The sequence below is a fragment of the Coregonus lavaretus genome, assembly GCF_964263955.1.
Source record: "Coregonus lavaretus genome assembly, contig: SUPER_35_unloc_1, whole genome shotgun sequence".
Lineage (NCBI taxonomy): Eukaryota > Metazoa > Chordata > Actinopteri > Salmoniformes > Salmonidae > Coregonus > Coregonus lavaretus.
Window position 1 is genome coordinate 1,510,443 of NW_028167181.1, and position 23,054 is coordinate 1,533,496.

Genomic DNA, 23,054 nt, shown 5'->3' on the forward strand with positions numbered 1-23,054 from the left:
AACGCGATGCCTGCCCGCATTGCCACCCACATCCGTGGCACAGACAGGGCGCTTCAATGGATTTGACAGGATCTCTCCATCTTACTGTTGTTTACGACTTATCTGTGTGAAGATGTATGCACTCACTCACTGTAAGTCGCTCTGGATAAGAGCGTCTGCTAAATGACTAAAATGTAAAAGATGCAGAGTGCATACTAGACTAGAATGGAGTGAGGAAGTACTAGTCCATTCACAAGAATCTGTGCTTGGACTTTGTATAGGCTAATAGGCTACTTGTACTCCGTCCTAGTACTATAGAAAATATTAAGCTATTACTACTAGTACTATAGGACGGACTGAGAATCATACCGATTCTGACCTTGCATTTGGTTATCCAAGATTATTTATCCCATTATCGGGCTGCATGCGAAGCTATGGGAAGTGCACTGCAGTAATTGATTTTCTAATGGAACCAGGTGATTTAATGGCTGTCTTGCTTTGTTGCCTTGCCAACTGTAGGGCTTGCTTTGAAACTGGCCGGTTTTCTAAATGGATGCCTTTAGACATCCTGGTGGTTTAAGACTGAGTGATTGCTGCTCCGCCTCAATTGGAGAAAAAGCTTTTCTAGTAATGGAGCAAACCCTCAGACGGTACAAGAAGAAAGGTGAGGAGAAGGGAGAGGAGGAGAAGGGAGAGGAGGAGAAGGGAGAGGAGGAGAAGGGTACCCCTGAAGAAGTTGTTAGGGCACTGACCCTTATCACTAGCCTCCACCCTGTTCTCATCTCCCCCTTACCCAATGTCTGTAGACTCCTCTTTTCATAGTTCCCCACTTGTTACCGGTATTGTTTTGACAGTTTACTGGTATTGACTGAGTGGCTTCTTCCCGTTTGATGGGGAGCAGCCTGGGCTGGGTTTGGCAGTTGGCCATGTTTCACTTTGTACAAGATTGATCCTGTTTGCCTTTGGAAAGATTTATGTCCTGATGGAAAGTGATAAAATACCGCAAAGGAAAATAAATGTTGTTTGGTTGATTTTCATCTGTTGCCCATGTGGGTCTTCTGTAGCTCAGTTGGTAGAGCATGGCGCTTGCAACGCCAGGGTTGTGGGTTCGTTTCCCACGGGGGGCCAGTATGAAAAATGTATGCACTCACTAACTGTAAGTCACTCTGGATAAGAGCGTCTGCTAAATGACTAAAATGTAAAAAAATGTGCCAACTATTGAATGAGTGAGTTCTCTTCAAAACATCAATTAATTGTTAAACGGTATTAGAGGGAACATTGAAACGTCTCCTTATTCTTAATCCTGCTGTTATAGAGTTTTATGTGTTTCAGTGTCAAATTCAAGGAGAAAACAGGCCTGAATGGTTTCAGTTTCCTCCTTTTGAGGCTCCAGCTTTAAATAGAGAGATCGATTAATAGCCTCTGCAATGAAATGTAGACCCAGGAGGTCCCAGTGAGCATTAAGCTCTGTATTTATAGGATTACTGGTTCTAAAGAAGGCCTGTATATAACGGCCCATGGCGCTGGGCAGAAATTCATAATTATAAATGTTAACAACCCTTTATTACCGCTTATTAGGCAGTTGGCATGTCACACAATACAGTTAATCTCTCAGCATGGTACAGATTTTGTTCAGCCCGAGTCTGGCATTTTAGCTGTCTGACACTGTTAATTCGATTGCTGTTTTTTTTCCCCGTCACCGAGTTAGTTCCAAAAACCTGTCACCAATGCAATGGAACATGGGGAGGCTTTCATCAATGTACATTTGTATCAGTTAGCTAGGAAGATGGCAGCTCCTCTAGCTATCTGTTGCTTGTGGTCTTTCTTTTTATGGAGTGAGTTCATATTGAATAGCTAGCTACATGTTGTTCCACTCCTCTCCTTTTGCTCTGTTAAGATCACATCAGTTTGATTTAATGCCGCCATTTTTAAAGGGGGTTTTCTCTCTAATTCTCTCTCCACTGGCGTGCCCGTGTCTCATTGGTCACGACACCCTAACCTGCATCACCCTTTGATAGATGGACTCTCTCAGCAACTCTGCTTCTCTTTTCATTCTTCACTTTAGGTATTCGCCTATTAGCATAAGTCTAGAGAAAGTCCTTGCAACCACAGCAGGGTCTTTCAATGCCTCCAATGTCAGTATGTAGAATGTGGTGTTGTCTCGAGCCTGCCGTCTTCTGAGCACAGCAAGTGAGAATATAACTTCTTGTTTTGCTAAATAATTTATTTGACCCCTACAGGCTGTTTGTGGCAGGATCAAACTCCCTCAAACTGATTATTTGACATGCTCCGCAGGAGAGAAAAAGACTGGTGTTTTATGAATGTTTCATAGCGAATCTCGGCTTGTCTTAACTTACTGATTTAAGCTTCAGAATACGTTTTCAGAAAGTTTGTAATGATTGACCGAGCGTATGTTCGATGCTCCATAAAGAGCAGGTACTGATGATTGTAGCCAATAGGTGGTTCATGTCTGTGGTTGAATAGATCGTATCTCTCCGAAGTCCTGCTTTTGTCTTTTCTTACTCCACTTACTCAGAAAGAGAGAAAATGACTGGTGTTTTATCAGCTCTGATAGCATATCTGGGCTTGTCTTAAAGGCCCAGTGCTGGCAAAAAATTGATTTTCCTGTTTCTTTATATATATATTTCCACACTGTGGTTGGAATAATACTGTGAAAATGATCATGCCCATTTAGTGTAAGAGCTGTTTGAAAAGACTGCATGAAATGTCAGCCTGTTTTGGTGGGATGGCGTTTTCAGCAGGCTGTTAATTAATTAAGAGACCAATAAAAGTTCCAAACCTCTCTGCCAATAATAGCTAGTTTTCAGTTTTCCCCTCCCTACTCAGACCACTCCCAGACAGTCCTAGCAACATTCTTGCTTAAGAAATGGATCTTTGCTAAGAAGCTATTTTCTTTTGTTTCTTTTTTACGATTTTAATTGAAAACAATCACATTAAGTTACTTAATTGTTACCCAGAAATGATTTGATATTGAGATAAAAACAGCTGTATTGGGCCTTTAAGTTACTGATAACACTTCAAAACTATCGGTTTGAAAATAGTTTCTAACGATCCTCCATAAAGAGCAGGTATTGATGAGTGCAGCTCATCCAAGCCTGGTTGATGTCTGTCTGTGGCTGTTTTTTAGATTGAGCCATTTACTCACTGATCCCCTTTGCTGGGCTAATAATCCTTCAGCAGTTTGCCAGCCGGTTGGATAGAGAACCTAATAAGTATGTGCTAAACACAGGAGGGAGATTGTCGAGGGGAGAGGCCAAGCGGGCCCACTGTTGGGATGTTAGCTGGCAGCCTGACCAACTGCCTGCTGTGCGAAATAGGGCCTTCACAAGTTAAAATGCTTACCCGCTGGCCACCCCTCATGACCCATGGAGAACTTGGCCCGGCCTGAAGCAGCCCAGCAGTCTACCATAGGGGCATTCTGCCGGTCTGAAGTGCCCCCAGACGAGGGCACTGTGCCTGGGCTGAAGAAGCTGAAGTGGTGCCTGGGTGTGCCGCCCACAGCTGTGTCTTTGTCTCTGGAGCTCCAGACTTGGCACGGCACGCCACAGAAGCCCAACAACCCCTGTTATCAGCAGCTACACTGGGTGCTGTCTTGGTCCCAGCTGCCAGAGTTCTGTGCGCTAGGCTAACTAACAAGAACCAGCCTTAAACTGGAAACATTCACACCCATTTATATTATTCCTGTGGATGGGAAAAAGCTTTTGGTCGGTCGATAAAGAGTCCAATGGCTGGCTCGTTTTTAGAGCGCATTCAAAGCATATTTTCGAGCGATACCAGCTCGTTACAGCCCAATATTGCTTCTCACTGTCCATTAAACTGAGACTGGGAAAGTTCCCATGCAATTGTGGTCTGATAGAAAGCCCAGGCTTAATGATTAAGCTCTAATGGTGTTCGGTTTATGCTTTCACTTGATCATCTTGCAAGATGCTCTGAAGAGCACAACATTTTGAGATAAGGGCTTCTGTTTTAAACGCTCAGGTAACATTTTCCAGTTCACTGTGCCAGAAGTATTTTATCATCCTATACGATCTGAGCCTTTATAAACCCTTGCCGTACTAAATTCAACACAGCTTTCATTTTGCATGATGCCAGCATGCCAATATTGCTTGTTACAGTAGCCATATTTTGAAGTCTAAAATTCCATAACTGTAGTTTTAAAACTTGAACCATCTGTAGGCTTATTAGAAAGCAAGTCAAGCTTGTGTTTTTGTGTTTATCTAACAAAATTGTGAATGAAGAAAAACTGCAGTGTGCCTATGGGATATTACGAATGACAAACATTTGTTTTGCCGCAGCGTATTCCCACTTGTGTAAGATCTGTCTCTTAAATCGCATCAAAGCACATGGTAATGGAATTTGTTGCCGAGGGTGTTTTCTGCTGACAGAGGTAACTTAGTTCCCACCATAGAAATATAATTATTCTACACCTCCAACAATTACCTTGATTAGGAGTTAAGTAAAAAATAAAAATAAAAAACGTATCTTGCGGCATTATTTTTTCTGTCAGCAACTGAAGCGTTCTACCATATCTGTTATTTAATAAGGAAAGAAATGCTGCCTTCTTCCTCACTCTCTGCCATAGTCTGAAGAGGAAGTCTGCCAGGCAGTTCATGTTGTTTTGGTCCTAGTGACCTCATCATCCTACCTGTTTCCTGTATGAGGTGAGACTCTCTATACTGTACCCCCTGGGGCTGTGAGTCACGCTTTGCCACAGGAAAACCAAGCTCACACCTGCTTCACCCACTTCCTAGGGCTCTTCTGCTCTCACCCTCTGACCTCAACCTAGAGTAAAAGCCCTCGCTATAGTGCTAGCTGGTAGAAGTGTCTCACTGGTGGTCCACGCTTTGTAGAGGCTTATTTCAACTAGTCAAGCATACTGATATACAGTTTATACTGGCTGACTGTGAATGGGATGTATCCTTTTTGTTTTTTTGGGGTCGCTAAATGAACCAGAAATAAGTACATTGATCGCTCCCCTGTGATTCAATAGGTCACTGTCTCTCGCGGATATACGCTCTTGCCGTGTGTGTGTGTTCCACTGCGATTTGTTTTCAGCAACAATAACAAAACATATTTAATGTATTGTTTACGAACCTAATTACAGAACCTTGGCGATTCCCTTATAAGAGGCATGCTGGGTTCAGCTATTCATAGCCTTCCTCTGTCGAGCTCACAGCTCTGAACTGCAGATCCCAGGGGGAGCCCTGCAATCTGAGATGAGGCTAATGCTCCAGTCTCCACCGCAGCGCTTGAGACTTAGAGAGCCAGGCAGCCACACACTGAGTCACTCCGCTAACCCAGTTGCTTTCCTCGAGGTCACAAAGCAATGGAGTTTCAGGGAAACGGACACAAAATGGCTGGCCATCTTTCCACTCTTCACTTTGTCAATGCCAGCTGGCGCATGCTGCTCCACAACACACATTCATTTCCTTTTGTGTATGTAGCGTACGACTGTGTCTCTGCAGTTTCTAAAGAGGTGACGTGTGGCTAGAAAACAATGTACCTGGCTGGTGTCTCATTTGTCAGTGGGCTAAACCAAGGGGACCTCAAAGTGTGTCCCAAAGAACGATCTGAAATGAAAAGAAAATGTCACCTCTTGTCCTTTTTTTTCTTTTACTTCATCCTTTACTTTCATTATCATCCATCCATCCATCCATCCATCCATCCAGTGGCTCATACACTAGAGGCGAGCTGGAGAGATGATTGCTCGGAAACATTTCTTTTTTAGATGGAAGCAGCTTACCGGTAACCACGGGAACAGCTTGTTTTCTTCCTTTCTGTCTGCGCTGTTCCTTTTGGAACACAACACATGTTATTGGTCCCGTACACATATATATTGCAGATGTTATCGCAGGTGCAGCGAAATGCTTGTTTCTCAAGCTCCAACAGTGCAGTAATACCTAACAATACAAAACAATACACAGAAATCTAAAAAATGTAAGGAAAGGAATGAAGAAATATCAGAACGAGCAATGTCTGAGTCCGGAATATAAATCTATATGTATATGATGGTGTGTATAGACATTATGGACAGTATATGAATAGAAAAGGTGTGTACAGCAGCAGTTATATAGGATGAGCCTTGACTAGAATACAGTATATACATATGAATTGGGTAAAACAGTATGTAAACATTTATTAAAGTGACCAGTGTTCAATGACTATGTACACAGGGAAGCAGTCTCTAAGGTTCAGGGTAGAGTAACCGGGTGGTAGCCGGCTAGTAACAGTGGACTAAGTTCAGGGTACTGTGCGGTGTGCGTACGCCGTTTGGCAGGAGTAGTTTAGAGGCTCTGCAATTTCCCCCGGCCCAGCTTCCTCAGAGACAAATGGCCTGCCAGAGAAGCATCAGCCACAGTAATAAGATTGGAAATGACACGCACTGCACCACTCTGTTATCTGTTCACATGGAGGCTCCCTCTTCCTCTCTCTCTGTCTCTCTCTCTGTCCCAACAGTCTGAGACCATGTTCACTGGGGAGATTTCTGTCCCATCCGTTGCTGAATTTGAATGTAGATATCACAGTCATCCATTACGGAATGATTAGTGTTGGGGGAAACTGGATGAGCCATGCTATTCTGGCCTGTCTTTATGGCCATGCCCTTTTATCAGTCTGGCAGATGAGTATCGCTCCACCCAGAATATCAATGTGGCCATCTGAATCGAACATGGCTTTGGTGATCATGCTCGTCACATTTTGCCAGTGGCCTGGTAAGAACTGGTTTGAGCTTTGATTTATTTTCTCTGATCATTTTCTGTCATATGTATCAGGTACATGGGAACAATAAAAAATGCTCACGTCCATGACTAATCAAAGGTCAAAATGCAAAGCACATAATTGCAAGGTTTCTGCAAGCGTCCAATGGTGAGCACCTTTAGGAGCAGTAACAATGAGCAAACTAAGACTGATGATATCGGCTATGATACATACCCACAGTCCACTTCTCTGTAACGGCGATCTTAGCTGTGCTGCTAAGTTGCTCATCTCCTGCCTGATAAATAAACTATTGACGTGACAGCTCCTTCAGCGCTGTGTCACCCTCAGCCTTGAGCACTCTGCGGTTTCCGTGGGAACCAACTGCTGTATCCAAATTTCTGATAAGTGTGTGTGACTGCATGTCCATCATTTGTCGCCGTGGCGATCCAAACTGACATCCCATTCCGCCCCCATGGCACTCGTCAATCCAGAACTGCTGACCAGGCTGAATGACCTTCAAGGCCTTACCCTCTTTAGCCAAGCTATCTATCTGTCTGCCGTAAATCTGATGCACTAGAGTGGACACGCCACTTGGAGAAATCACCATGTACCGCTTTCTCAGGAGATTTTAAAAATCTTTTATCAAGCATTTGCTACAGGCATTTCTGAAAACTAAACAGAATTTAGGTCACTAAGTACGATGCCTTGCTATTAATTTTTTGAGTTTGTCTTTTATGTTCCAGTAGGCCTAATTGGCGCAGTTCAGTGAGACCTCGGTGTGTGGGTGTGTTTGGTCAGTGATGTGGTGAGGAGACTGTCAGACAGCTAGCTCGGTCACCTCTCTGATCCCCAGAGAGTTGCCTAGTGACAGCTGCCCACGCCACCAGAGAGAGATCCAGTCTCCCCTGACACCCAGTCCCCCCCGATCCCCTACCCCCCACCCCACCGTCAAAGACCCTGACATCAGAGAACAGACACCGCTAGCAATACTAGCGTAGTATGGTAGAGACAGCCTGACTACTGACCGATAACCTTCTTGTGAAGGTTACAGAGAAATGAAAGTTGAATCATCTGATGCAGTGGCTCGACCATGACTCACTAATGAAACAGTCTGCTGTTTTACATGCTGGGTCGTTATTACAATGTTGTGTTTGCAATGTAGATGTGTACATAAGAAAACACCCCTACGGAAACGGTCCATACCCACATAGTCACACTCCTTAGTGCAAACCGGGAGGCTGGCTTGGGAGATGCAGCTTGGTCTTGCGTCTCTCTCTCTCTCTCTCCCTCCCTCGCTTCCTCCCCCTTCCACTTAAACTCTGGAAGTGGTGCCAGGTCCTGATGCCTCCGAATCAGTGGCTGTGCTCTCTCATCCACAGAGTAATAACGCTAACTGTGTTTTGAACGACACCAGTGCCGGGCTGCATACTAACTCAGATTGGGGCGCTAAAGTGGTCACACTGCATGGTCACACTACACGCACTTTACATACAGTCATGAGAAGTCCATATTCACATGATAGCATGTAGGCCTTTACACTCGTAACCGTATATACGGGTTGAAAATGGCAGATTTGGACACTGATAAGCACTGTAGTAGCTCTGCGACTGTTTTGTTGTCTGAGTGAGGTAAATGCTGTAAATTACGAGGACTATGTATTTTAAAAGATGTTGAGGATTAGAATAAATACCGCTTTTGATGTCATACAAGCAAGCCAAACACCTGTGTCCAAATGTGCACTTTCCATTTCCATATCATAAAAATGTCATGTCATATACAGTGTCAATGTTTATGATCAGTATGTTTGATGTACAGTTAGAAGATTACTTGGCGCTATACCCTGGGTTGTTCTGAACAGAATAAGCCTATGTTGTAATGTGAAGAAAATGTTCCACGAGGTGATGGACAGGTTTGGCGTGTGTCTGTGAGACATCCTTCCTACTGTAACCTCTCTAAGAGTGATGACACTGACCGTGAACTCCGAGCCATGTATTCAGATGAAGTATTTATTTAAATGCATGGCTCTGAGTGAACTCATTCAGTTTTAACTTTGTTTGCATACCTGGGTAAGGTGAACGTGTCCTGTTCTAGTCTGTTGTCACATAGATCAACACTATGATCACCCAAGAGGCTAACGAAACAACCTGACTGTGATGGAGCTTTCCCACATTCCACTGTTCCCCTGTCCTGCACTCCTCCCTGCTCCCTCACTCCTCCCTGCTCCCTCACTCCTCCCTGCTCCCTCACTCCTCCTCTAGAACAAGCTTTCAAATGATGCCCGCCTGACCCAGATTGCCATTTATAATGGACCGTTTTCGGATTGCGTAAACAGCAACAGTAATTGTGTGATGGCGGGATGCAGGGCTGTGTTCCAAACGAAACAGCTACAAGTGTGCTAGTTCCTCAGCGGCACAGCTAGGACAGCTCACAAATGTACCTTTATAGTTGAAGACTCTTCTTTGAGTCAACTGTGCACCCTTTGGAGAGGTGTGTGGCGACTTGGAGACACCAGTTAGTCCTCTCACTCAAACCCTTGTCATTTTTTTTGTCTTATGTTGCACCTACTCCAAATTTCCCATGAATATTCTTATGTTACTGAATGTATCCAGAGTATTTTCAGATTTAGTTATTCACAAATGTGGCGAAAAGTACAGTAAAATGTAAAATGCACGTAAAATCAAGTGTAATATTTGGATTCAGTCTTGTCAAGTGAACTGCTGTCCTCACATTTAGTCTAATAATTTTCCCATAATCTCCAAACTGTTCATTTTTTAATTGCTACCATAGTTATGCAGACGCTTTGCATATTTCTTCTGTAAGAACCATTTTAGTTTTGCCCTATACATATAGGCCAATTCCCACGAGTGTAAGGGGTTAAAGATTAGACCATCTTCCCACCAGGAGTCTGTCTAGCTAGAGCACAACCAGTGAAGAGTGGATGACGGAATGAATGAAGGAAGCATGGAGGAACCCTGCCTAGATAAAGGTCATTTCCCAAGCCCTAGTGTACTGGGAAGCCCTGCCGCCCTGGGGGGCATTGAGGGGGTAAAGTGGGACCTGGACCCATGCCCGGACGCCAGTGTCCTCAGAGAGCTGATGGGCAGTATGGAGCGCCATTCAGGACATATTTACAGATACAGTATGTCACTGGCCTGAGAGAGTGGCTTAGTCATGTTCCATTTGAGAACTGTGTGTATTTGAGTTAGTAATATTCTCAATAGCACAAACAGTCTTAAAAGGCCTAAGCACATCTGTTCAGTCACACGGAAATAACGTCAGTGCAAGGCATGTTGGGACAGCAACATCATTGTCCTCCAGCTACTCCTATAAAGACTACCAATAAAGTGTCCTTCCAGGAAAAGTTATGCACATTATGGATACGTCCCAAATAGCACCCTATCCCATAGAAGGTGCACTACTTTGACTAGAGCCGTATGGGCCCTGGTCAAATGTAGTGCACTATATAGGGAACAGGGTGCCATTTAGGACGTTGTCCAGGTGCGTTGACTCCCCCCTCCACCTCCCCAAACCAGCGTTTTAATAGTTTCCTCCATCAGTCCCCCAGCTGTGCTGCCCTGCCCTGCTGCATCCCTCTATTCAGCCCTGGATCTGCCCTGCCCTGCTGCATCCCTCTATTCAGCCCTGGATCTGCCCTGCCCTGCTGCATCCCTCTATTCAGCCCTGGATCTGCCCTGCCCTGCTGCATCCCTCTATTCAGCCCTGGATCTGCCCTGCGCCGGATAATCCGTCCGCTGTACTGTCATTCCTGCCCCTGTGGCCGATTTAGCAATGTGTTCACAGCAGGCTTTGGGGCCTCACAGATCAGAGCCAAACATAAAACGACGGGAATGCTTTAACCATCCTCAATTACACACAGAGGTGGGGGAGGGAGGGGAAGTGGGAGAGAGCCTCTGTTTTTCTTTAAAGCAATAGCAGACACTTTGCCACAATATTGCTCCAGCCAGTGTGTCTAACCCTGACCTCCGCTATCCTTCTGTGTGGGCTCTCGCTCTCTTGATTGGGTGGTCTAATTAGCACTGTAGCGTTTCCCCTCCTGTTGGAGACGACATTAATCAGCGGTTATGCTAACGAGCAAAGCACTGGGTCGTTACGGCGGTCGGAAAACATTCTCTCTCACGTTAATTGGAGGTTGATTAAACGTTGCTGGAGGAACCCGGCTGATTGTCCCAAGTTTGAAGTCATCCAATCATCAAACGAGAGGCTGCCTCTATCATATAACAAGCCCAAAATGAAAAAGACATTTAGGAAGGAACTAGTCATGTGTATTTGGTTAGAAAATGAACTAGCTAGAGCAGGTGCTTGTGGCTGATAGACATTCCAGGTAGACCATGCCACTACTCAGCGGTTGGGCCCTTGGGGCTTTGTACTTCCAATTCATTGCTGTAGTAGTAAATGTCCAGCTGGATAATTGTCTTTTTTTTTTACTGCTGCTGAAAGGTTCTTGCGTTGTATAGGCTAGACTAGAGGCACCTGCTCAGTAAAGAATAGCTCTAACCATAACAGTAAAGAAACAGTTGGGCAAGTTTGAATGGGCCCTGCTCCCACAGAAGGTCCAGCTCTATGCTACATTCTAGGTTATGGAGAGAGTCTGGCCCGGCCCTCTTGTCCAGAGTGGTGCTATTATATTCTTGTTTACGTTGTTACACATAACCTAATGTCATCCTGTCATTATACACCACAGCTCCAACTGTGTGTGTGCTCTCCCAGGGCCGTTGCTGGCTCATAGAATTTGTATTGATCTCACAGCGTTTCTTCCGCTGTCTGATTTAACACTGACAAATGTTTTATTCCCTCTTGGCTTAACACTGCCCTTATAACCATAGAAATACTAGAATGGTAAAAAGCACAATGTTATTCAATTTCTATGCTTGTAACACCTCTGCTGCTCAGTCACTTTTGACCTTTATATGATCTCATTAGCAGCCGTACAGGTTGTCTTAATGAAGCATAGGCTGCTATCTGTCTATGGACCATTATACTGGTCCAGTATCATCATAAGCTTCTTAGTCATGGTGATCATAGTGGATGAAAGTTCTCTCTCAGTGATGATGAATGATCTATGGCAGGGTTTCCCAAACCCGGTCCTCGGGACCCCAAGGGGTGCACGTTTTGGTTTCTGCCCTAGCACTACACAGCTGACTCAAATAACCAACTAAGCTTTAATTTGAATCAGCTGTGTAGTGTTAGGACCAAAACGTGCACCCCTTGGGGTCCCGAGGACCGAGTTTGGGAAACGCTGACCTTTGGTGTTGAAGTCTTCTCTGGTTGATTTAATGGGATTTCAGCAGGACTCTGTACAAGTACTCCCTCTGCTGGTTCTTCAATCAAGTACTGGAAGAGGATACCTCTTCTCAGAATGAGCATCAATGATGTTTCTGATGATAGATTAGGATTAAAAACGATCTATGCTCTCACATGTTCTTGACACCCTTTATAAAACCTGTCATGTCATACTTAGGCTACACATTCCTGTTCTCCTGGCTCTTCTTTCAGTGGTGATTCATTGCTTTGGTCGAGTGTCGGTGACTTACCAGTTTATCAAGAGAGCTGTCATACAAAAGACAGTCACTGAAGTCATTGTCAGATTGACTCGTCCTCTGAATGGAATTCACAGGCAGGCTGGTGTCTATTCCTGTTCTAACGGAGTGCACACACACACACACACACACACACACACACACACACACACACACACTCCCTGTTCTAACAGAGTTAATTTGTTGTCACTGGAAGCGGCCCAGTCTCTCAAACGATCACCTCTCCTGGGGAATTGGAGACAGAATGTGGCAGACTTCAAAAGGAGGGGATGGCATGTAAGCTATGCTCGGCTATTTTCCACGAGGTGATGGACAGGTTTGGCGTGTGTCTGTGAGACATCCTTCCTACTGTAACCTCTCTAAGAGTGATGACACTGACCGTGAACTCCGAGCCATGTATTCAGATGAAGTATTTATCTAAATGCATGGCTCTGAGTGAACTCATTCATTTTTAACTTTGTTTGCATACCTGGGTAAGGTGAACGTGTCCTGTTCTAGTCTGTTGTCACATAGATCAACACTATGATCACCCACGAGGCTAACGAAACAACCTGACTGATGGAGCTTTCCCACATTCCACTGTTCCCCTGTCCTGCACTCCTCTCTGCTCCCTCACTCCTCCCTCACTCCTCCCTGCTCCCTCACTCCTCCCTGCTCCCTCACTCCTCCCTTCTCCCTCACTCCTCCCTGCTCCCTCACTCCTCCCTTCTCCCTCACTCCTCCCTGCTCCCTCACTCCTCCCTGCTCCCTCACTCCTCCCTGCTCCCTCACTCCTCCTCCTCTAGCCTGCACTCCTCTCCCTCGCTCAGTCCCTCACTTGTCTTTCCAAACTCCATCAGTCACCGGCTCCACTCTATCCGTCACGGTTAATGGACTAACTGCATATTAATTATCTTTAGCCACATAAATTACTGCACTCTGTCTATGTATCCTGGCCGGAGGTTCTGAATTTCAACCGGCCGTACATAATGAGCTTTCTGAAACTGGCTTCAGAGTGAAGGCGGTGTCATGTTGGGTCGTAGATGGATAACTTCACTCCATCAGTTTCTGGTACAGTCTCTGTCATCTAACTAACATGGCCGTTTATTACAATGTAGGCTTACACCCTTACCTGGTCCCAGATCTGTTTGTGCTGTCAATAGGAGTTGGCAAGACGGCACAAACATATCTGGAATCAGGCTACATCATATCATGCTTGCGTGACTAACGTCTATCATTTTGTGAATAACTGCAGGTTTCAAACAGCATGAACAAGCTGTCTGACACACAGCCTTCAGTATGTTTACCAAGACAAAATAGTTCAATTCCTCAGAACAGTATCTTTGTTTTGAATAGACTAAGGTTTCTGGGAACAACCAGATTCACTGTCCGTAGACCAGTAGCCTCAGATGATAAACAACTTTAAACATAACAGAGCTGGACTTTCATTCTGATTCTGAACAATGTTCCACAGCCGCCTTCCAATTCCAAACTACCCCAATGGTTAAGAACAGTAGTTCTTCCATATGGAGCCAGGAATTCTGCTGCTTTCATATCATGACAGATGGGCTGTGTTCATTGGCTGTGTCAGAGGCTAGAATACCAGTAGCGGTCAGGGTGTGTGTGTGTGTGTGTGTGTCACACTGAGGCTTGGTAGTTAGTTACTGTAGAAGTTCCAAGGCCCATGCTGTGTGATCCAAAGCCAAAGATATCCTCTACTGTCTCCCCACCAAAAACGCGAACATTTCGTGCATCTCCCAGCACATGCTAATGTCCATTGTTTTATTTCTACCGTTATGAATAAAAGATGAAGAAGGGGTTATTTCCATTTTCTTTCAGTGAGCGTCAGCATTGCAATTGTGTGTGTGTGTATGTGTGTATGAGATGGATAACTCTAATATCTTCTCTTCTCTCCCCCCTCTTTTTCTCTCTCTCGCTCTCCTACAGAATGCCAAGCCCTTCTCCTCCTCAGACAGCCTAGTGAAGGTCCAGGAGGTAGCAAGCTGGCTTTTGGAAATGAACCAGGATCTGCTGTCGGGGGGCAGCAGGCGGGGCCTGGGGGGCCGGCGAGGGGGGCCGGGGGGCCCGGGGGCCCAGCGAGGTAACGCCTCCTCATCGGCCCGGACGCCCCAGGGCCAGCAGCCTGGAGAGGAGGCTGACGAGGAGGAACACTTGAACCGGGTGGTGGAGGGCCGAGAACACCAGAGGAACCAGCAGTCCAGAGAGTCCAGAGTCCAGGCTGAGGCCTCAGCAGAGGGGGAAGGAGAGGAAGAGCCATGGACCTCCAGAGAGTCTGGAGCCAGGGAGAATGGAGCCCAGGGAGACGGAGAGGAGGATGGAGGAGGAGTCCCCAACGAGGTGAACGGAGGAGACACTAAGGCCGCCCGGGGGCTGGCGGAGCAACTGCGATGGCTGAGGGAAGGGGAGGAAGAGGAGGAAGAGGAGGAGAATAACAACAGTGGCAGCCAGCAGGGAGAGGAGGAAGAAAGGATGGAGGGAAGGGAGAGAACGGGGAGGGAGGATGAGGAGGAGGAGATGGACCAGGACAGTGATGACTTTGAGCATTCGGAGGAGGAGGAAGAGGAGGAGGAGGAGGAGGAGGGGGGGGAGGATGGCCTCCATTCACCCTCCCTCAGGAACAATGTGTCTGGCCCCAACAACAACCTGGACCAGTCCTCAGGTTGCCAACACCAAAGCTCACCCATCAAGAAGAAGGTAAGACCTGACCAGTGTTAGTGTTTCCCAGTATACCAAAACTTACTAGATACTAGAACCTTCTAAATCGGTGCTAGATTTTTTAAAACGTTTGTTAATTCTGTCAAATGTCTCACGCCATCTACTGATTGAGAGAGGATCAAGTCTGTATCAGCGCAGCCGATGTCGCCTTATTGCGTGAGAGCACCGTGCCTGCTCCACAGAGCACCGTGCCTGCTCCACAGAGCACCGTGCCTGCTCCACTTACTCATTGCTAGTTGTAGCCTGTCCTGAGGAACCACTGCACTCACTGGGAGTCTGGGCTGCATCACTACTTATGCTGAACAGAAGTTAACACACTTGAATAATGCAAAATGGCAACAATGTCCATAACAGGCTATAACAAGAAGATACTGGTAGCTTCCAGCTTTGTAAGCTAAGTTTCCTTGCTAGCTTACAGCTGAAGCTTACATCAATTCCCTACCCTAGTACCTTGTTTGTGATAATATTCAAACCATAACACACAATATTGCTGATTTCAAAGCTGATTGTCACCAGAAAATGTATTAGTTCATGTAATCTCCCCCGCCTCACGTCTCTTCCAGTCAAGATAGTCTTTGCTGGAGCCCCAAACTGAGTGTGTGTGAATGACATCATGGGTCTTAAAGAGACAGCGCACACTTTTATAAAATATGATTTTTCTTCTTCTATGCAAATGTTGTTGATCAGTACAATAAAATAAGGAAATCAGCCAAAACAAGCTCAATAACTCAATGCATGAACACATTCCTATTGATTATCTGCATTTATGTGAATAGGCCTAGGCTACATCTTGATTTACCCAGTTTATCAATAGAGATTTACCATTCAAATAAAGAATTACCTTTCTGTTGTTATGTAGTTAGATTGATTCATTAATGCATACATACATTGAAAAAAATCCAAAATGTCAAACGTTATGATATTGAACTCTAAAGATCTGTCTGGATCAAGTGCCATTCTGTGACTTTAGCTAATATGCCTTTTTTCCCCTTGGTATCAAGTGTCATGATGGTATTTAGTATCATGATGCTAAACCTGGTATCGGTATTGAAGACAAAATTCTGCTATTGTGACATCACTAACCTGTGGTCAGTTTTTATGTTGCGTGTCCCAATGTGATGGTCTGAATGTACAGTATTTTTGCTCCATAAGGTTTGAATAGGATCAAAGTAAGTTATGCTCCTTGCTTTTCCACATCCCTGAGAAGGCGAAGGTAAGCAGCCAACCTCTGTTACAAAGCAGACCCTTTCAGAAATGTGCAAAACCTCTAATAGCACCTAATAATCTAGCAGCCCTTGCCTCCAAGCATGACATGAGCAGTTGTTGATACAGAACATGATCCACAACTCTAGTCATCCTTAACAGAGCAAGACAGTATTGCTGTATTTCTAAACCAATTGCTCCCTCTTGTGTTCAGAAGAAGTTACTACATTTAAAATTCATGGAGTTCATTCCTCGACAGTTGAAAATGCCAATAAAAAGGCCTGCTATTCACATACCCTCTACACTCCACCAGCTGTACTCCTCAGCCATTTGTCAGGCTGTCTGTGTGGTCAAATTGCAGTGCTACAGCAATGCTTTAATGCGAAATCAAACAATTATAGCGTATCGGCCTATAAAAACTTCTGAGAGAACCTTTACAGTAGTTTGTAATAGGTCCTATGAGAAGTCTACAACTCTCAAACTCACCTCTGGACCTCGGAGCCAGTTCTACAACTCTCAAACTCACCTCTGGACCTCGGAGCACGTTCCACTGCCTTTTTTTCATTTGTTCCCCTCTAATCAGAGACTGATTTAGACCTGGGACACCAGGTGGGTGCAATTAATTATCAGGTAGAACAGAAAACCAGCAGGCTCTGGACCTCGTAGGGTAAGAGTTGAATACCGCTGGTCTACAAGATATATAAATGGATTTACTAGAGATTCTATTTCTATACTCTACAATGCATAGGTCACACAGGGAGAATGTTACGTGCTGATTGACATATAGCAGTAGCCGGCAACCTTTCTTGGGTTGCATGTCTGACCCGTGTCTGTGACATTCCGTCCTGGTAGAAGCAGCAAAGGTGCTGACTTCAAGACGCATTAGCTTCTATTTTCAGGATCCATAAGTAAAGATTGAGTGTCTTGAAGGATTGTTCCCAGCGATGCTTCTCAAAGTGGTTGTTGAGCACCACTGTGGTTATGTAAACTGAGCTTCACTTAAACTCTAATTGGATATCAGGTTATGGGTCATCAGTCAACTGAGGTTGTTGACACACTCAGAATTATTGTTTGAAAGACTGATACAGCAGAAACATAGTTCAGTTGACTATTTCTTAAAGGGATATGTCGGGATTTTGACAATGAGGCCCTTTTATCTACTTCCCATAGTCAGATTAACTTGTGTGTCATTTATGTCTGTCCAGTATGAGGGAAGTCGGAGGTATTTTTGCGAGCCAATGCTAACTAGCGTTAGCGCAATGACTGGAAGTCTATGGGTATCTACTAGCATTCTCTGGAGAAGTAGATCAGGATTTTGGCAATGAGGCCCAAAGTATCATTTTAAGCAGGCCTATACTACTTCAAGTACAGCTCAAACAGTTGAGCGAGACTGACTTTGACCATGCAATTTAGTATTCCTCACGGCAGCACAGCTAAGTGGTTGAAATGAACCTGTTCCGCAGTAGATGTTGAAAGTGATGAGCTGAAGAGGATGGTCGCTTAGCTAGAGCATTCACCAAGGACACAGCTCAGTGGTTAGCCGCACACCTACTCTAGTGTGTCCTCGTCTAACCGCATCTGGCTGTCTGTCTCGGTGCTGTGTTGGACTGAGAGGTCATCCATTCCCCGCTGCTCTTCTCACATCACTCAGCCGTCCCGTGAAGGGAAAAGCTATTCCACCACCCTCGGAATCACTCTTTAATTAGTCCAGAGAAATAATGAACGACATTAAAGTGACAAACTCATCCCGCCTGGTAGCCTTGGACCGAGGTAGCCCTCCGTTACAAGGACAGAGCCTCCCCTGAAAGACGAGGAGACCAGGCAGCAGACCATTTTATTGGACTAGATTTATCACTCCAGAGAAGGACGAATGTGTGTCATCTACCCCCATCCCTGTTTAGTCCTCGGGCATCAAGTGCCAAGTTTATCCCAGGGCTTGTGTCGTATGACATTGGGGCTACCGATTACAGGACAGGCCTTCAGTTAGGGCTGGAGCCTGGTTTGGAGCTCGCTGTGCCTCCCACAAGCAGCCCTGGGCCACGTTCCGTAGGCAAAGGTTCTGGAACAGTGCAAATGGAAATTAGAGCTGACATGATTCCTTATTCTACATGTCAAGAGAGGCATGTTTGTTCTACATTACATAGAACATAACTTAGGCTCGGCCGCGGGGTGCGTCCCTTCAGGCAGCCTGGAATGTGTCTTTGTGCTGAGCCATGTGGCTCTGTTCGCCTTTCACACGTGTTGGGCGACCGCCGACCGGCCGGCATGAAATGTGCCACGTTTTTTTTTCGGCATACCCACCTCCCCCTTCTCTCCTGTGAGAGTGAGCATGATCGAGCTGTAGCAGTCAAACACCTTGGAGAGAGAGAGAGGGAGAGAGAGAAGGGAGAGGGAGAACTACTGTAGCAGTGAATGCGATTCCATTCTCATCCGAGCGCTCCACAAGCGGGGGAGCTGTGACAGTAACACTTGTCAACAACAGAGAAGTGGCCTGTCTGTCTCACTGTTCCTGAAAGGCTCGAGGACTGACTGTTCCTTATCCTCCAGTCCAGCCTGACCCATTGGCTTCCTCCTGCAATGGGGAATCGCACCATGAAGAAGGTGGCCTTGCTACTGGTGAGCATTTGTGTGTTTTTCTAGGTTGGTTTTCTCGAGACTGCTGGATGTACTTGACTAGCATTGTCCTGAAGTACTTTGACCTGACTGTCAGTCTTGATTGTGTGTGGTGGGTGCCGCACGCCAGCTGACACTGATGTCTTAGTAGGCTAGGAGTGGCGGCTTCACGGGACAGCTAACGGGTACAGTCTCTTCATCCTGGAATGTTATGATCCATATCAGTGATGTAATGGTCGGTAACCGAGTTACCTGTTGTCTGTTTTGAAGTATTTGTATAGATGTGTCATTGGTGTCGAGATATTGTGGTAGGCTATGATTATCTTCTCATTCAATTATCTCCGTAAGAGTATCAAGCGTTTTTCAATTTGCTTAGTGTGTGTCGGACTGTCTGGTGTTGTTGCCTGTGCTGACTTTGCGACGAGACACTTGTTCGACCACTAGTTCAACTGGTGACCTAAAGGAAAGACAACCTCCAGGTGGTGATGCAGATTGCTCTGTAATTGACCTTGATTCAGAGCTCCTATGGAGTATTTTTGTGATTTGTCATTGTTATGCGTTACTGTTGGAGAGCATAAGCTCGCAACATATTTTAGACAGTCCATCTTTATGAGGTGGTGAGAAATATAACTGGAGAGAAGCACATCTGCTCTGAATTCCCCCATAGTGGCCAGCCCAGAAGCTCTGGCCAGGGCTAAGCTTAGCTCAGCTCATGGTTTGAAGTCCCACCACATGCTCCCTCCCTCCCTCCTCCCTAGTTATTGTTTTGAAAGAAAAGCGATCTCTTCACGGGTGAGTGAAGCAAGGAGACTACACGCAAAGACCCCAAAATTCCCACGGACCCGCGACCGGCCATGACCTATTGACCTCTGTCTCTGTCACAGCATGACCCAAAGGTCATGTCCCTCTCTCGTTCTCACCACATTAGCGCCAAATAGCCAGCAGTTACTTTACGAAAGCCTACGCTGTAATAATTGTTTTGAGCAGAACTGCGTCAACAATTGGAAGACCACTTGGGCGACTTCTATACTTATTTCCTATGTTGGATGATGTCCTGGTTATCTAGATTAGCTCTGCCCTCGCAGGCATAGTCCTATATCTAATCATAGACATCAGTTTATAGCAGTGGTTCTCAACTGTTTTTTTTTCCTCGGGACCCAAATTGAACCAGGTTGTCTCAGTCACGACACAATATTAGCGTCGTGAAGAATAATCACCAAAATACAATCTGGAAAACTACTTTGAATGCTATATTGATAGTAAATGTAGCAGTTATATGACAAGGGAACAACATTCCCTCATCTTTCATTGTCAATTATTACATTTTGCCCATATTCTTGATGAAGAATGTTAAACTAATTGGCTTGAGACCACAACTCAACTAAAATAGCGCTGCTAATAGCTCTAGATTGAGAATACTATTATTGAAGAAAAATTGTTAACTGATTAAATTATTTTTTAAATGTACGTTCATTATAATTTCCACACACTTAATACCTGGTTTAAGTCTTAAGTTCAGACTGGAGTGTTTTTTACATTTTATTTTTACTCAGACACCGGCAACCCACTCAAAACCTCCCACCAGTTGAGAATCACTGGTTTATAGTACCAAGAAAGAGTTGATATTGGATTAAACTTAGATTCTTAGGTCCAATATTCTTTGTTCCAATATGTATTCAATAGGGCCGATCTCAGTCTAAAGCTAGTTCTTATTACCAGTGTTTTTATAGCGGTGTGTAGAGTGTTACGACAAGTCTGTCTTTCCCTGGCTCACTGTTTGTTGATATGTCTTTGGCATGCAGATCCTGAAGGATGGCATAGCAGAATAAAGAGAATGCTCTGTCGTTATCGAGAATATACAATCAGGATTTAAATCTCCGGAAGCCAAACAGCTAGAGAAATAAAATATTTCATATAGAAAATAAGCTACTGGAGTTCTCTGACCGAGAGCTCTTGTTTAGAATTCATGACAGCCAGTTGGGTAGTTGACAGTCAGTGGATGGTTATTTTAGACTGGCAATATCTCTTAGTGTCTCTAGTGATCAAGTCCCCCCTGCAGGGTGTATTCAGTCCTTTTGTATTGCCTTTTAGAGTGGGAGTGGGTCTGAGATGCATTTTCACAGCTGGAGACTCAGTCTATGTTTGTGATGAGGAGGAACTGAACAGGGTCAAATATCCTAAGTTCGTGTTTGCGGTGTGTGGACTATGTGATATGTTATACTAATATAGCCAGTGTTTCAAATCGTGGTGTGGTGGGCAATGGCGTATGGGATTTGAGCAGAGTTAACAAACTGTGAGAGGTGGGAGACATGTTGTTCAAGGGCTGCTACCATCATAACTCCTGAATGTAGAAACAGCCTTGATTGCAGTGCTTCTTTAGGCTTGATAGGCTTTTCTATTGGAATACAAGTGTTTTGAATCACGGTGGGATGGACATATGTGTGATATAGTGAACAATGTGAGAGGTGTGAGAGAGGGGAAGTGCTGGAAGCAACATGGGGCTGGGATGTAGAAACAGCCCTGTGTGGAAGTCTGAGTGGGCTGCTGCCTATGTGGAGGAATGTGTCGGGAAGCTGTTCTGCCTGGCATATCTTGACAAGGGGACAGATGGTGGCTTGTGGCTCTGAACTACAGGGCCTGGGTTAGGAGAGGCTCCTGAATTAGACCCTCTCACTCTTCCTCCCCTTACACACCACCACTCTCAACCTGACTGCCTGTTCCTCTGCTGCTTCACACACACACACACACACACACACACACACACACACACACACACACACACACACACACACACACACACACACACACACACACACACACACACACACACACACACACACAGAGAGAGAGACAGAAAACAATTTCCTACTCCCAGTGGAAGTCAGTGGGGTCATGTTTCCCACAAGGTACAGTGAACTCTGGGGTTTAACCTCTGCTCTGATCCATGACTACCCACATGCTGTGCATCAACATTCTCTACACCGCTGACGACCTCTTCAGATGACCTATAACTAAACCTGTAACTAACCTGCTCTAGCGCTCTGATCAACTTCTGTCGTGTTCTATACAACAGATACCTTTCTATTCCAAGCAATTAAAAAGAGGCATGCCAGCAAACAGTATTACGAGGTGATGGATTAGACTGGGGTGGTGGATTAGACATAACAGGAGATGAGGCCTCCATGGTGACAGAGCTGCCTTGTGACTGTCTGCCTGCCGACGTGTGTGCACCCTTTAACTGCCCTAATCCAGGGGACAATGGGGGTGGGTGCTACTGGCCTTTTGAACATGTGAACAAATGGAAGCCTCTGTTGGTGATCTCAATGACACACCTCTGTGTTCTGGCATAGAGAGGGAGGGGGCCAGGCTGGGTCTGTAGGGAGGGAGGGGGGCAGGCTGGGTCTGTAGGGAGGGAGGGGGGCAGGCTGGGTCTGTAGGGAGGGAGGGGGCCAGGCTGGGTCTGTAGGGAGGGAGGGGTCCAGGCTGGGTCTGTAGGGAGGGAGGGGGGCAGGCTGGGTCTGTAGGGAGGGAGGGAGGGGGGCAGGCTGGGTCTGTAGGGAGGGAGGGGGGCAGGCTGGGTCTGTAGGGAGGGAGGGAGGGGGGCAGGCTGGGTCTGTAGGGAGGGAGGGAGGGGGCCAGGCTGGGTCTGTAGGGAGGGAGGGGTCCAGGCTGGGTCTGTAGGGAGGGAGGGGGGCAGGCTGGGTCTGTAGGGAGGGAGGGGGCCAGGCTGGGTCTGTAGGGAGGGAGGGGGCCAGGCTGGGTCTGTAGGGAGGGAGGGGGCCAGGCTGGGTCTGTAGGGAGGGAGGGGTCCAGGCTGGGTCTGTAGGGAGGGAGGGGGGCAGGCTGGGTCTGTATGGAGGGAGGGGGCCAGGCTGGGTCTGTAGGGAGGGAGGGGGCCAGGCTGGGTCTGTAGGGAGGGAGGGGGCCAGGCTGGGTCTGTAGGGAGGGAGGGGTCCAGGCTGGGTCTGTAGGGAGGGAGGGGGGCAGGCTGGGTCTGTAGGGAGGGAGGGGGCCAGGCTGGGTCTGTAGGGAGGGAGGGGTACAGGCTGGGTCTGTAGGGAGGGAGGGGTCCAGGCTGGGTCTGTAGGGAGGGAGGGGGCAGGCTGGGTCTGTAGGGAGGGAGGGGGGCAGGCTGGGTCTGTAGGGAGGGAGGGGGCAGGCTGGGTCTGTAGGGAGGGAGGGGGCCAGGCTGGGTCTGTAGGGAGGGAGGGGGCCAGGCTGGGTCTGTAGGGAGGGAGGGGGCCAGGCTGGGTCTGTAGGGAGGGAGGG

General features: G+C 46.3%; 1 protein-coding gene and 1 long non-coding RNA gene across 8 annotated transcripts in view; both read left to right on the top strand.

The window, feature by feature from the left end:
* LOC311109990 overlaps positions 1-14,278 on the top strand; it is a 65,366-nt gene extending 51,088 nt beyond the window's left edge. For all 6 annotated transcript variants that reach the window (XR_014610656.1, XR_014610657.1, XR_014610658.1 and 3 more), the window contains exon 3: positions 14,181-14,278. This is a non-coding gene — a long non-coding RNA (uncharacterized lncRNA). The remainder of the gene's footprint in view (positions 1-14,180) is intronic.
* Positions 1-23,054, top strand: part of tmem154 (transmembrane protein 154) — a 633,868-nt gene that overhangs the window by 67,591 nt on the left and 543,223 nt on the right. The window lies entirely within an intron of this gene.